Source organism: Triturus cristatus, chromosome 3_1, assembly GCF_964204655.1.
Source record: "Triturus cristatus chromosome 3_1, aTriCri1.1, whole genome shotgun sequence".
Classification (NCBI taxonomy): Eukaryota; Metazoa; Chordata; class Amphibia; order Caudata; family Salamandridae; genus Triturus; species Triturus cristatus.
In genome coordinates, this window is record NC_140583.1 from 821308608 (window position 1) to 821324891 (window position 16284).

Here is a 16284-nt window from a genome sequence, read left to right on the forward strand (position 1 = left end):
CTGTACCGCCCTTTGACAGCTGCTTTTCCCCTACTGCAGTTGAGGCAGTCTGCAAATGGCTGTCGGTAGTGGCAGTGCTCTGGCGCTCTTTCGTTTAGCAAACCATCAACATCGTAATGCAGCCGGCGGACCGCAAACCATGCGGTGGTGATTCAGATGCGATGTGATGGCATGCCCAAGATCTCCAAAACCGTAATCAGGCCCTTAAATTCGTTGCCTGCACCAATCAGGATGCAGGCACCAACCCAACTCAAATTCCATTGTGAATTGTTTATGACAGTACAATCTTCTAAGAAGCAAAAATCAGCAATGCAGTGGATGGGGGATACAGTTATTTATAACTTGGAACATTTGGAAGAAGTCACCTCACGTTCAAGTTACTAGAAATGTGAAATAATAACATAGGGGTTCATTATTATGGCGGAAGTTCCGCCACCTCCACCGCCGGGCCGGCAGTGGCTGTCCTTCCGCCATCACCAAGCTCATTACCCACTGCCAAATTAGATGGCGGTGGGTATCGCGGCGGACGCAAAATCCGTCTGCCGCTTTTCAGCGAGAAGCAATCGCACCGATTGCCTGGCGGATGGTGCTGGGCCCCTGAAATGGTGGCGGTGCCTAGCAGGCACTGTCCACCAGATCAGGATGGGGGTTTAGGAAGGCCTTTCCATGGCGGCAATGCCGCCATGGAAAGGCTAGCGGGGATTGGGTTTGGGGGCCCGTTGCAGGCCCCCCTTGTGTGGGGGGGTGTCGCTGCACTGGGGGGTACCCATGGTACCCCCCTCATTTCCATGCACCAAGTGCTGCCATGTAGTGCAGGGAAATGCTGTGCACGCACTTTTCACATTGCGTGCGGTGCTGCAGCCAGTAGCACCGCCCGCAATGTGAAAATCACAGGATGCGCCCACCAGTATGGCGGGCGCATCCTAATCGCAGTGGTGGGACCGCCGCACGTCTGGCGGGCAGTCCCAAGCACCGCCACAATGGCGGGCGGGCGGACTAATGTCCGCCCGCCATCGTAATGAGCCCGATAGATATCAAGAGCTACGAACAGAACAATTCCTAACATGAAGGAAACCAAAAATATCCAAACAGACTATACTAATGCATGCAATGCTAGTGATCCAGCGCAAGGAACAAAATGCACATATTCTCCTTATGTCACAGATTTCTATTCACAAAAATTATTCATACACTCATTGGTGGGGCCCATAACACCAACACACTTCACATCCACACAAAACTCACTCGAATCTGTACACAGGAGAAGGGCTCGGGACATGTGGGTACCTTATTATCTATCAGGATAATTTTCTTTACTACTTTATATATATATTCTATATACACTTTTCAGAATCCTGACTTTATCATCAAGGCACTCCACTGTTTGGATGATGGACCAACTAGTTGGACTGGTTGATGGTGAATTAGAACCAGCTAACACACAATTAAAGTCTAGAAGTCATTTAATCTCGTCAGTGATTAATTTAAAGGATCACAAAACTCGTTTCTTGTTATTTTCAATGTTGTTTATCTAAATTATTTATCCTTCCCTTTAAACTTGCATTTATTTACTACAGTTCATAATTTTAAATTCAGATTTATTAAAGAGTATCAAGCATTTAGAAATTTCATTTAAACATAAATTTAGGAAAGATGCAGTAAATCATTTACCAATGAACAGGCGACGATAGCTTCAGATTGAACAGGGAGTTATCCGCATTCTCAGGTAAAACTCCCCTAGACAGGCTGTCTGACCCACACCAAGGGATCAAACCGTTAGGCAGAAATACAGATACAATGCAACAACCTTGCAAAGTCCATATATCAATCCGCAGCATGGATTAACTCCACACCCAGACTGGCCGCGTAGAAATTGATGAAAATTTAGAAAGTCGGAAATTTAAAAGGAACAACCACCCAACAAGAACTCCCTTTTAAGAAATAACCCAAAGACTATCACGACCGCAACTCCAACTGCAACTCTGGAACTCCTCCTGAACCAACCCTCGATTCCGCATTCGTAATAGCAGATGAGGGGTTATTATACCTTTTTTTTGTGCCTTACTTCATACAAAATATGGCAACTTTAGGGGCAGACCAAATGTTCGGATTGGACAGTTTGGGGTTATCAATAGTTCATTGCACTCTTCCCAGTGCAAACTGGTTCTGCATAGTGCCTTCCGATTCCCAATGCGGGGACCGGCAAATGTATCTTTTTAAGGCAAAAGGGTCCTATTGACAGGTTCATTCTTTGTCACTTCCTTGGTTATCATACGCACATCTTCTGGCTTGCGGTCAAGTCCTCAACACATCGACCTTGGCAGAAAACACGATGTCAGGAGTTCATTTCACCTCGTGATCTCCAGAGCTATCTGGGCATGCACAGAAATCATTGCGTGCACATGGTGGCATCTGCTTCAGAGAACGCCATCGTGAGTACTGCGGCCTAGTAGGCCCAAATGTTAACTAAGCGAAAATAGACATAACAGCAATTAAAATTTAGAAATGAAGGTTCTAATGTTTAAACCCACAGTAATCCCACTACATATTAGTATTTTCCTAGCTGCAGCAACATTTAAAGTGATAATACTTACCATACGATAACTTTAAGCCACCATACAATGACAAAGCAATATAAACCAGGCAATTTCACTATTTTAACACAATCTAAGGTTAGTTTGCGTACCATTGTTAATTATTTAAATTTGCCATGCAATTAGCAATTTAGTCCCACGTGTACTTATGTTTATCAAGGTGTAAATATTGATTAGTACCACTTCCACTTCAAACATGTGATGTAAATTAATTTTAGAATGATTACATAATTAATTTCATGCAATTTAGAGGAGGTATACAACATTTTGTTTTACCTGCTCCATCTTTAGCAAGCAGAGTACTTTTATTTCCCAATATCCAAAGCCTTCCCTACCTCGTAACAATAGTCAGAATGCTACTCTAAAAAAACACCATAGACAATAAACATTAAAAATAGGAAGTAACATTAAATTAATAACTAAGAATTATCCCCTAAAACAATTTTTACAAAGAATAAAAGTGTTCATTTATACATATCACTCTTTAAAAAATAATTTACATATCTAAAACATAAATTCAGAATGATAAAAACAGTTAACTTATTCTTATTTATTAAAAAAACAATTGAAAAATCCATATAATGAACAAATACAAGCTAATATACACCACACAAATAAATAAACAATAAATCAAAGTTTCAAGAAACCGCCCAACAGATACACAATCAAAAAAGTATTTGTACTGTCAATTTTGTAGCAGAAATACTCCATCTACAACAGTACATACAAATTCAAAATAATAATCCACCAAAATTAATTAAATAAATTGAGCACAAAAAAAATCAAACCTGTAGTTAACAAGTATGTTATCCATCTAACTCAACCATATCAAATACATCAAAGCCCTGCAACCCTCACACATATTTAAAAATACAATTAATGCTTCAGGAAACCCACACAAAAAACAAGAAACAACAAAACAAATGGTAAAAACTCCCAACTTATTACCTTTGAAATAAAAATAAAACATGACCAAGGTCCAAAAATAAGGTTTCCCCATCTATGAAAAAATACTGTAAATAAGAAAACACAGAGACCGACTCTCTGCACATAATATCCACACATAATAAAACACAAGTAATTTATTTTAAAAGAATGTAGCAGTCATACCTAAATTATAGGTACATATTAAACATTGGTGAATGAGACCTACTGCATGCAAATAACAAAACTACGAAAAGGACCCATATTAACTTAAACCATAAAACTACATTATCCTACAACAGCTAACATAACTATCATACTACCCCTACTCACATGCATCCTCTTGTAAGATACTTAAAAATTGTTCTTACCATCACAGGAGAACCGCAGTTAGGAGCTGCCATGCTAAAAACCTGTCACTGAACTAAAATCATAAAGATAGATTTCAAAATGCAACAACCGATAATATAAACTGGCTAAATTGGAAAAGAGAAGACTTTGGGCCTGATTATGATGGCAGTGAAACTGCCACCGACAGCCCGTCGGTGGCGGTCTCACTGTAACCCTTAGCGAGTTTCCTGCACGCCACATTAAGATGGCAGACGGTTTGTTGGCGGTTGGAAAGACCGACCGCCACAAATCCGACAGGCTCATTGAGCCCGTCGGACCATCAGATGGACTGTAATCCCTACATTGGTGGTGCCGCCGTAGGGGTTACATTGTCAGTTTCTGCCGGCCATTGAATGTCGGTTAACCCGCTATGAACAGGCAGACGGAAAGTGACTTGGACGCCTATCCCCCTCGACCTCCGCCATGGGCCCTGGTGTGCCCCCTGTGGTGCCCCCTACACATCTCTGCACCATGTGGCAGGCACCACATGGTGCCTGCCACGTAGTGCAGGGAAATGTGCAGTGACTCCTTTGGGTCTTGCAGCGTGATACAGAATATAGGCCTTGCGACCGCCGGCCATCCTAATTTATTGCCATTTAAATCCATAAATACCCATTGTATAAAATGTTTATAGAAAATGAAAAACATTTTAAATAAATGTAAAATACTGAACAATTATTCAAAATGTTTTACACATATTAATGAAGATATATTAATAAACACTGATTAATTAATACAACTACATTTATTACAACAATTTCAGAGGTTTTTCTATTTACTGTTCTCACTCCAATCTTAGCTACATTGGGGAATGTGTTGGACTTTGGGGTAAGATTTACTCTTCCCACTCCAAACGTTTCACATTGTGAAAAGGTTTAGGCTTTGGGGTGAGAGTGTTAAATTTACTATTTTCAATCCACATATAGCCAAATTTGGGAAAGAGTGGAAGTTTAAAGTGATAATATTTAATATTCCCCCTACAAAATTTACTACATTGTTAAAAATGATAAACTTTAAATCAACCTATAAAAAACTGAACCACATTGGGAAATAATTTGTCTTTGAAATGCGATATGGCCGTTTCAAAAATATCTAACTATAAAAAATTAAATGAATCAATGGCCAATAAGCATTTTTTTAAAAATTATTATGAGTTTTATATAGCGCGAACTTGACCCGATATCGGGTATCAGAGCGCTTTACATAGCACCAGTTGTATTACATGAGGACACATTCATTTTTGTTAGGCACGGGGAGATTAAGTGATTTGCCCAGAATCACAGGATGTTCAGCGTCAATGCCGAGACTCGATCCCGGTCCCCCAGATTCGAGGTCGACCACCCTAGCCGTTAGGCCAACTCCTCTCCCTATGATGAAATTCTACATGACAGAACAAAATGAAAACTTATAATAAATTATAATTTATAATAAAACATACATAAACTTTAAATGCAAAATACTATAGAATATTAAATATAATAGAGGATGCTCAATTTATTTTCGAGAAATAAATAACAATGAATAAAAGAAATAATCAAAAATGGAAACCATCTACCTCACAAAATAAAAAGTAATGTAAAGTAATAATTAATTGACACATATTGATAAATAAATGTAAACAAAAATATAATACCAAAGCATCATCTCACTGAAAACTCCAATAAATAAAAATATAAATATAACATTTATAAAATAATAATACAACCAAATCAATTAAATAAATATGCAGAAAAATAACAATAAAATAATTGCACTAAAACCAATTACATTTATTAAAAACATTAATAAATCTTTTACAAATTAATATATAACAATAATAAATTTAAAAAAATGTAAATACTTTTTACCTTCTCCCATTCAAACCCATCAATCTGTTCCTAAAGTCTGACCACCAAAAGTATGCTAAGAGAAATACACAAAAAAAGGGAAACAAAAAATACAAAAACTCAATACGTGTTTTACTATAATATATAAAATACAGTGATATTTTGCAACTCAATATTACTAACAACGATATAAGAAATAAAGTTCAAAAATATATATTTTCACCTCTGATATAATGCCCCATGATATTTTTGACATCACAACATTTCAACTATGATATAAAATACCAATGATGTTTTCACAATGATATTAAGGTTGATCACCCTGCTGCAGTGCATATAGATAAGTGTTTAAAAATTCTGTGGCACTTCAGACCCAAGCAATGTTCTAAAATGCACTTTTTTTCTGCTATGCACTGTTTAAAATCTATTGCTCCAATGTAAAAGTACATTTTTACAGGCCAGGCCATGCGCTCAATCCCATTGTCAGACAGTGAGATTGATATCTTACTTTACATAATAAAAACTAAAACATAGAAATTCAATGAAAAAAACATAGGTTAAAGTGACATTATAGTTAGAAATTGCAATAATAAATTACATTAATAAAACCTCAGACATTCTCTGAAAAAAACTAATTTTAAATGGACATCATAGTTAGGTCAGTTAAAACATGCCATTTTAACCCCTTCGCTGCTAGGTTCCCCGCCCCCTCCCCCCACCCCGTGCTAAGCCTTTTTTTGGGGTAGTTTGCGCTTAGGCCCCTGTAACATTTTGACCACATAAGGTATCCACACCAAATTTGCGTCCTTTTCTACCAACATCATGAGGATTCTAAAGGTACCCAGGGTTTGTGGATTCCCCTGGAGGGGACCTAGAATTTAGCCACAATACAGCTAAATGTTGTTTTTTGGGTGGGGGGGGGAATGGGAAAAAAGTGCTGCAAATGAAATCATCTGGGTTTTTCCCTGCAAATGGTATCAACAAAGGGTTTGTTGGGCAGAAATCACAATTTTCCCAGCTTTTAGGGACTGACAGACTTTTGTCAGAAAACCAACATTTTTTACACAGTTTTGGCATTTTACTGGGACATAGCCTATTTTTGCTATTTTTTGTGCTTTCAACCTTCTTCCAGTTAATGGTAGAAATGAGAATGAAAGCAATAATGGATCCTGGAAAGCTATACATTTTAGAAAAGTAGACAAAATTCTGAATTCTGCAAGGAATCATTTGTGTAGATCCTTGAAGGTTTATTTATAGAAACTCACAGTTAAATATAGGAAACATTGAAAATTAGTTGAAAAAAACAGACATTTGTGCAAATGTTTTCACCTGTAACTTCTTCTAATTATGACAGCTGTTTGAAAGCAATATACCTTTACATCTGCTGGACCTTTCTGGTTGTGGGGATATATAGGACTTGTAGGTTCACCAAGAACCTGACGAACCCAGAGCCAATAACTGAGCAGTGTCTTGCAATGGTTTTTGATTATGTCTCGGGTATATAGCAATTAATTTGGGAAAATATATACATGGAAAAATCGGTATGATAGACACCTATGTATTTCTGAAATTGTAACAAAATATAGAATTTAGAAACAGTAGATATTTGCACATTTCTGAAATTGTGAGTACCCATACTAGCATGAGAATTATAGAACACTTTTCAAAGTGACTTCTTTTTTACACATTGTCTTTCATTTGCAAGGCAGAAATGCATCGAAAGTCAATAGGTAATAACAGTTGCTCTACAATTCTGTGTTACCCTAAGTCTCCCGATACAAATGGTACCTCACTTGTGTGGGTAGGCCTAGTGCCCGCGACAGGAAACGGCTCAAAACGCAACTTGGACACACTTTATTTTTACAGTGAAAATTGACCCTTTTTTTGCAAAGTGCCTAGCTGTAGATTTTGAATCTACAGCTAGAATCTTAGGGAAACCTAGCAAACCTATACATTTGTGAAAACTAGACACGCAGGGGAATACAGGATGGGGTGACATGTCTGGCTCTCACCAGGTTCTGTTACCCAGAATCCCTTGCAAACCTCAAAATGAGTCCAAAAAACCACATTTTCCTAACATTTCTGTGGTGGAAAGTTCTGGAATCTGTGTGGATCCACAAAATTCCACCCACCCCGCATTCCCCAAAGTTTTACGAGATAAATGGTACCTCACTTGTGTGGGTAGGCCTAGTGCCCGCAGCAGGAAACGCCCCAAAACGCAACGTGGACACACCACATTTTCACAGTGAAAACTGACCCTTTTTTTGCAAAGTGCCTAGCTGTAGGATTTGAACCCTAGCTCTGCCGTCACCTAGGGAAACCTAGCAAACCTATACATTTTTTAAAACTAGACACCCAGGGGAATCCAGGATGGGGTAACTTGTCTGGCTCTCACCAGGTTCTGTTACCCAGAATCCCTTGCAAACCTCACAATTTGTCAAACAAAACACATTTACCTAATATTTCTATGGTGGAAAGTTCTGGAATCTGCATGGATCCACAAAATTCCACCCACCCCACATTCCTCAAAGTCTTCCGAGAAAAATGGTACCTCACTTGTGTGGGTAGGCCTAGTGCCTACAAAAGGAAACGGCCCAAAACGCAATGTGGGCACACCACATTTTCAACATTCTGGGCTGATCCCACCCCTGAATTTAAAAAAAATATATTTCCTGAGGCCTAGTGGGCTTTCTGCCCCCCCCGGGGGGCAGATAAGGGGCTATTGCTTCAATTTGCCTCCAGGGAGGGGCAGAACGACTGTGGTAATTGTTTTTGGGGTGGGGGCATTATCATGTCCATTCTGGGCAGCGCCCACCCCTACATTATAAAAAAAATTTAAAATCCCTGGTGCCTAATGGGCTTTCTGCCCCCCCAGGGGCAGATCAGGGGCTATTACCCCCATCTGCCCCTGGGGGAGCAGAAAGACTGTTGCATTATTTTTTTTTGGGGGGGGGGGCAGTGGCCTGCTCATCTTGGGAGCCCCCACCCCTACATCAATAAAAAAAAAATCCCTGGTTTCTAATGGGCATCTGCCCACCCACCCCCCAGGGTGCAGATTGGGGGCTACTGCCCCCATCTGCTCCCGGGGGCAGAAAGACTGGAATTTCACTTGTGGTGGGAGCATTTTCATGCCCATTTTGGGCAGCCCCCACCCCAACATTAATAAAGAAAACAACTCCCTGGTTTCTATTGGGCTTTTTGCCCCTGGGGGGCAGATTGGGGGCTACTGCTCCCATCTGCCCCCTGGGGGGGCAGAAAGATTGACATTTCTCTGGGTTGGGTGGGGGCAGAAAGACTGTTATGCCCCCAAAAATATGGGAGGAGCAAAGGCCCTTTCCCAAGGGACCGCTTCCCCCTCCCTGCTGCTAGTGGGTGGATCCCTGCTTTGGGATCACCCTCCTGGGGTGATCCCTAAGCAGGGATCCACTAGGGAAGGGTATCATTGGAAAGGGGAGATTCTCCCCTTTCCAACTGTACCACTCCCAAGTGAGATAGCCCCATGAGCACTGAAACTAAGCTTCAGTTTTCAATCTAATGACAACAGCGCGCCATGCGAGCGATCATCATTAGATTGAAAATGAGAGAAGGACCTCAGGAGGTTGGGGAAGCTCTTCCCTACATCCCGAGGCCCCCCCAAAAAAATGGAAATCCCTCTGCTGTTTGCAGCAAAGGGATTTCGCGCCACTGTCCTCATGACAGAATGGTTCCGTCATGAGCACAAGAGCACTGGTGCTCATGATGGAACCATTCGATCATGAGCACTGAAGGGTTAAACTAATAAAACCAATGAAATTCACCAGCTATAGTTATGTCAAGTAACTGTAATTCGTGCTCTAATATAACTATAACTTGTGCCCGCACCATGTACTGATAATTACTTCACATATTACATCACTCATGACATGTTCCAGGACACCATTAATACCATCACTTCAGAATCAGAAATTACATCATTGATGACAAGACTGTGCATGGTGGAGGTGCGAGTTATAGTTACTTTAGGGCAAAAGTTGACTATAACGTTCCTTTAAACGTTGTTTTTTCGAGTGGATTTTGAATTATATATATATATGTAGCATATCTAAAAGGGGGAAGGAGGGAGTGTGCATCACTGTATAAGGTAGTCACAAGTGTAGCACATGAAGTGACTTTTAAGACATACATAAGATGATTTGAGCATCACTGTGATGTTCAGGGATAAATGTGCACCTCACCTAAATTAAGTTTAATCTTCCTCTGAAGCTGTGCCTTCGGATTAAGCCAGAACATCTGTGACATCACCATAAATCTCAAGCAACTGTTTACTCCTAATACTCACTTTGGAAGGTTTGCTCATCCCCGTCGGTCAAGCAATCAAGATGGCAAACTTTTGGTTATCGAATACAGGTGTGTCTGTCAATATTAAACACAAGTAGCTAAGGATGACTTCCAACCCCCAACTCTTTATGTTGGTGAGTGTGGAATTTGTTGAATCACTTTTTAGAGGTGGTTGTGCTGATGCTCAAGGTCAATGCTTATAATGGAGAAAGCACTCCACGTCTTTGTGGGAACTTTTGGTGTGATTTCTTGCCAATGGTTACATGAGGAGAGAGGCTCCTATTGAAAAGTACAGAAGTATGTCCACCCTATGAGTGGACGGTAGCCATGGGAAATGCTTGCTCTTGTCTTGAGCTGGATCACTCCAAACATTACAGTGAGTGCTGGCAACAGGAACATGCAGAGAGGTGCCACACTCATGCTCCTTAGCCCCCACTTGTCTCTTGGGGCCCAGGTCAGTCTCCAGGTATAAGAAATTCAAAACAGAGAAAATACCGAAGCTCTTGTGCTCTGTAGGCACGTGTCAACAATGCTAAGTTGAGTACTGAGTGCTAAGCAGTGAGTGAATTGCCAACTTACTTAATTGAATTGTGTGCACAGAAGGGTGCAGTGACTCCATGCCTCCTGACAAGTCTGTTCACCAACCGATGCTCACATTCAGTTCTTTACCTGAATTCTACGGTGTGCTGGTGCACACAGGAAGATGCGGCTCGAGACACTCACTACACACACCCATAGGACATGAGCATGAAGAGTTGCGAAGATACAGACACAACTTCTAACTCTGGCCTTTTGAACTGACATTGCTACTCGTGACCCAAAACAGGAAGGAGAAGGTGTGTTCGAACTTTGTATTACGAATAGGAGTTCACCTTTTTCAAACCGGTTCCAAGAAAGTGCACCCCAATGCTCTGCTCTACAGCCAACCCAGCTCAGGTCACCAGATTCTCCAACTTCCTTACCAGTTAACCTGAATTTTCTGTCCTTTACCACCATGTCGAACCCACATTGACGTAACCACCACTTTTCTGATTCCAGAAGCGGAGCATGAGTGTAAGTCCTGACAATGAGACTTTGACTCCATGGCATCCTGTGACTGACCCTTGCTGTAGAACCATGACTCATGCCCACCCTTGGCTCTAGCACCACGGCTGTTGAGCAATGGCGGCCAATGCATGTACACCGTGGTGAGGTGGGTGGACGGGATGCAGGGAGTAGTGAGGGGGGCAGAGAGGAGAGCGGTAGGGAGTGCAGAGGAGAGTAAGGGTTTAAAAATAAAAAACGTACCTGATGCTGCTTCTGCTGCCACGCGCCTCAGATCTCCGATGCATCCTGGGTCCCAGCAGCACCCGGGCCAGCAGCAGAGACTCCCTGTGGAATCCCCAGGGATTGGCCTGAGTGGGATGAAAAGACGCTCATCCTAGGTCAAGGAGTCTGTGCTGTTTCTTCAGCCTGGCTGTTCAATACAGCCGGGTTGGGGAAACCTAAGTGTGCATGTGTGTTTGACTGGCCTGAGATGGCCAGCCAAACACACATGCACACTTACAGTGCAGGAACCAGTCCTCCTCCCCCCACCCATGGCCCCAGGCCCCACTCCTCCCTGCACACGCTGGCTGAGCCAGCAGGTGCAAAATAAAACAATAGTAAAATATAATTTTATTTTTCACCTGCTGGCTCTCAGACAGTGGGGCGACGCTCCTCCGCCTTTGCAGAGGAGCTGCCGCTGCTGTTGACATTCTTGTCTATTCCCAGACCCCTGAGCGAAAGGCTTCCCTTGCTTCAGTTTCATACTGCCTTGTGAGACCCTCATCAGCTTCCTGGACCTGCACCTTGAACCATTTTTAGGTCTCTGCGAGGCATACTGTATTGAGGCCGGAACCTGAAGCTCCGCACATTCTCCGCCCACAGTTTTCTTTGGCTTGTGTCATTGTCCACTGTAAATTGTGGCTGTTCATTGATCAAATGGCTTAGTAGTCCCTCCTTAATACTGCCTTGTATTATTTTGTAACCTCCTATGGTGACACCCCCTGTTACGTGTGTTGTTACTCGATCAACTTTAATTACAGCCACTGAGCACTATTTTCTCAAATAGCTTTGTCCTGCCTGCAACCCCTAATGCTTTTTAAAAAAAATTATAGCACGCATTTGCAGTGCAATAGGTCTCGCATTTGCGAGAGTTTAAGCTATTGGCATTGTAAATGACAATGCCTTTAATTTATCTGTTTTAAAAACAGCACATAAATAAAAGGCACTGTCATTTACAATACCAATAGCTCAAACTCTCATAAATGACCTTTACATTGCAAATGCTTGTTGTGGCCTTCTGTGCATCATAACACAGGATAGATACTGCTCTTGCCAGAGACCTCGGGGCAAGGTCTGGAGTAAGGAGACTGGACAATCTAGAAAACTCCGAGGTAACCTTCAGTATTACACAATACACTACAGAGATAATGATACCCATAGACACTACGAGGCCTTCAGTGCCACAGGAGAGAGTACAGAGACTTCTCAGTCCATGCACTGAAACATAACAGTCACTAGATCAAAAGAATTTACAGAGAGGGATTGTGCATCCCAAGGACTCTACGTTAACTTTCAGTGCCACACAATAAACTACTAAGCATGTGAAGTGAGGCAACCATTTGAATCGCATAAAAAGTGCACCTACTTATCAGTTTTGACACTCTGTGGTAATATTGGGTGTCACATAATTAAGTGCAGTGACTTCTCATGACAAAGACCTGAAACATCCCTCTTTGGCCTCTGACAGAGTACGAGTACAGAGCTGCTCGGTACTGAGACTCAGTGAATGTGTCAGCACCACGTAGATCATTCTCAATTCTGGAAACAAATATTCATTGTCACAGAAAAAGAAGAGAGTCCTCTCAATCAGGAGTCTTTTACAGCATATTCGAGACCAGATAATAAAGTAAAGAGATTGATAACTCAAGTCACCCTGACATAACCTTCAATGTCACATGGTAAACGTCAGAGACTAATCTTACAGGAGACTTAAAATCAAGAACATTGTTCATGCATCAAACAATGCACAGCTATGCCATATACTTGGGTAATACCGTAATACCTGCATTTCTATTCATAACATCCTGTGTCACAAGCATAGCTTCCAACAGTAGAGATTGAACAGAAAATTTTACACACATCCAAAACAGCACAGACATTCTCTCCTATGGGCAGAGTGCCACCATGGAGTGGTCTGTACGTGTACTGCTCGGAATGAGACCACATTGTACATCCTTGCTCCTAGGTGGCATTGTTGCTGCAGCCGCAGATGAATGTTCAGCAGGTACTGAACATGCGAGATGACAATGAGTCCTACACCACTTGCTATCTGACTCCATCCTCACAAAAGGACAGGCCACCAAATGGCACCTCATTCTATTTCACGGTAGAGCACATTAACATAAATCCCTGAAATACTTCAGGAACAACTATATTATGCAATAAACAGGTTGTTGGAGCACCCAGTAGCACATGCATAGGCTATCCTGTTTTAGGTTTACACATATAATAACTGATAAAATCCCATCTAAAGGGAAACAGCCCTCATCAGCATAAACATACAAACACTGATAAATACCTGCACAACCGCAAACTCAAATCCTATTCAAAGAAAGTAAAGTGAGAGAAAAAGATTCAAACAAAATTCTTCCCAACTTTCCAACACAATGTCACTGTTATACAAGGTGGCAGCAAGAAAGCGTTGTCTAAAATTGTTCTGCTTGAGTTTTGTTGTTTAAGGATGGCAGTGAAATATTGTTTTTTTCCAGTTTTGCGTGCTTGGATTACAGGTGCATGCTTTAGGTCCAAGCTGATTATTTTATATGTTGTGAAGAATCTGGTAATATTAAAATAATGTTTTATATTTTGGCAGTGTTTAAGTATTTTACTGATTGGTGAAATGACGGCGCATAAGAATTCTGGCCATTATGTTCCATCACATCTACTCACAAACCTAAAATAGGCAAAAACCTTTGATACATCAGCCCCCTTTTCTACAGAGTCAGTATTGATAGCAGGTTGACTGCCAAACATCCCCAGGCTTTAACCCCTTCCCCACTCATGACGGAACCACTCCGTCATGAGCCACGGTCGCCGTGTGCTCATGACGGAGTCGTTCCGTCATGCTGCGGCCGTTGGCGGCCGCGCCTCCCACGCGGCGCTAATTCCCCGCCTGTGCGGGCGATTAGCGCAGTGGGCGGAGTCATGACGGAACCACTCCGTCATGAGCACAGCTCAACCGCGGCTCATGACGGAGCGGTTCCGTCATGAGCACCGCGCCACCGCGCTGCCCCCAAACCCCCCCCAGCGCTGCGGCGGAATTCCCGCCGCAGCGAAAGGGTTAAACATTCAATGTACAGTGTAGTGACAGGTACCTGTAAAAAGTACTGTGACCGTGTACATGGGAGAGTGGCACAAGCATCACACAAGACATTCCACATACCAACAAAATTCATAGCTGCAAGGTGTCCCATAGTTATGTGCGATACTTCCAGCTAATCCTGTGTTTTTTTACCCTGCTGCACTTTACAGCTGGGATTTTTGAGCCCATACTTAAAATATTCACAGCAGCATTTCAAGCTCCATCATACAATGCAATGTCTGTTAAAAGGTCATGAATGACTTATAGTGGGCCATTAGCCATTGTGAAACTTAGCAGCTATGAATGTTCACGTAACAGCAGAACCACCTTCCTGTAATCAGGCAAAGAGTACAGAAAATGGCAAGCTGTCACAACATCATATTTATTTCGTGGGCATTAGAATGCAGGGCTGCAAATTAATCTTGTTAATTCAAACTTTTATGTAACCATTCTTTTTATTGTAGCGTTCCAAGGCTTTATTGACACAGCTGAACGCCTACAACCAATGGCCGGCAGCATATAGGTAAGAGCGAGTGTTTACACAGCTGTGAGCCTACAACCCAGAGGCTTGCAGAGATGTTTGGATCAGTTTATAGAAAAGCAAAACAGTACATATCTAGGAGAACAAAGGGATAAAATTCAAGGCCCCCCACCCACCCTCTCACCCCGATCTTGCACCTATCTATCTAGGCCCTTTAGAACAAAGAGGGCTAATTGGATCACGTGTTACTGCGCATTAACCTCCTGACGAGATGATATGGGCTATGCCCTGCAATCCGGGAGAAATTTGCAAGTATTTGGGGCATGTAATCTCACTTAGGGGTCTATTAGTATGGCAGGCGGAGGCACCACCGCGGTGCTGGTGGTGACGGAAAATGCTTTTTTACGCACGCCAGTAGCGGTCCTCACGTCCGTCATATTAGTATGGCCAAACATAGCCCATTTGCTGTCCGCCGTGGTGCGACGTGAACCGCCATCAAAGTGCGCCCGCCACCGCGGCGGTGGGAGCCAATAGAGACTCACCACCGTGCAGAATGACGTCCCGTCCTCTGTACAAATCAGGATGCCCCAAACAGCCAGTCGCACCGCAGCGGAGAAACCGCCCAACCAGAGATGGCGGAAGCTCGACAGTGGAGCTCGAAACCAGAGTCCCAGTCCCTTCCACCCGGTCCCGACCGCAATGGATCCAGCTCTACATGTCTACCCGGTGCTGTACCTGATACATTACCAGCAACTCATGGACCGTCGCGGACGACGACGCAGGTACGCAATAACACAATCCTGCACACAACACACAACTCATGGGCTGATATAGGGTTCCTGTCCACACCAGACACCCTGGTGGGAACAGGAACACATCCACAAGTGTACCCACACATGTCCTACCTGTCACTAAATCACCCCTCCGCATCCAGGTCACCCATCTACCGTGATCATAAAGTAATGTCTCGGTCACGTCACCGCAGCGGTGAAGACGCAGGAAAACATGCGTACAATGCAGACGGCAGGGCCAGCTCCAGGCATGGGCAGTGCACAAAGAATACAGGGCCACACCTCCACCCTCCACACACCAGGCCCCCCCTTGAAGGGACATGCCATGTGCCCCTCCTGTGCTCCCCCATGAACAACAACAAGCCAGGTGAACCCACACCCTGCACCACCCACCAAACAACTAGGGAGACAGCCACAGCAGGAGGGGCTGCAGATGAACATACAGCACAGAAGCACAGGCCCAGGGCAACCCACACACCACAACAACAACACACACATGGCAAGAAAACTGAGTCTAAGCACAAAATGAACACACACCCAGATAATGAACAATCACTCCACTGGACAAACAGCC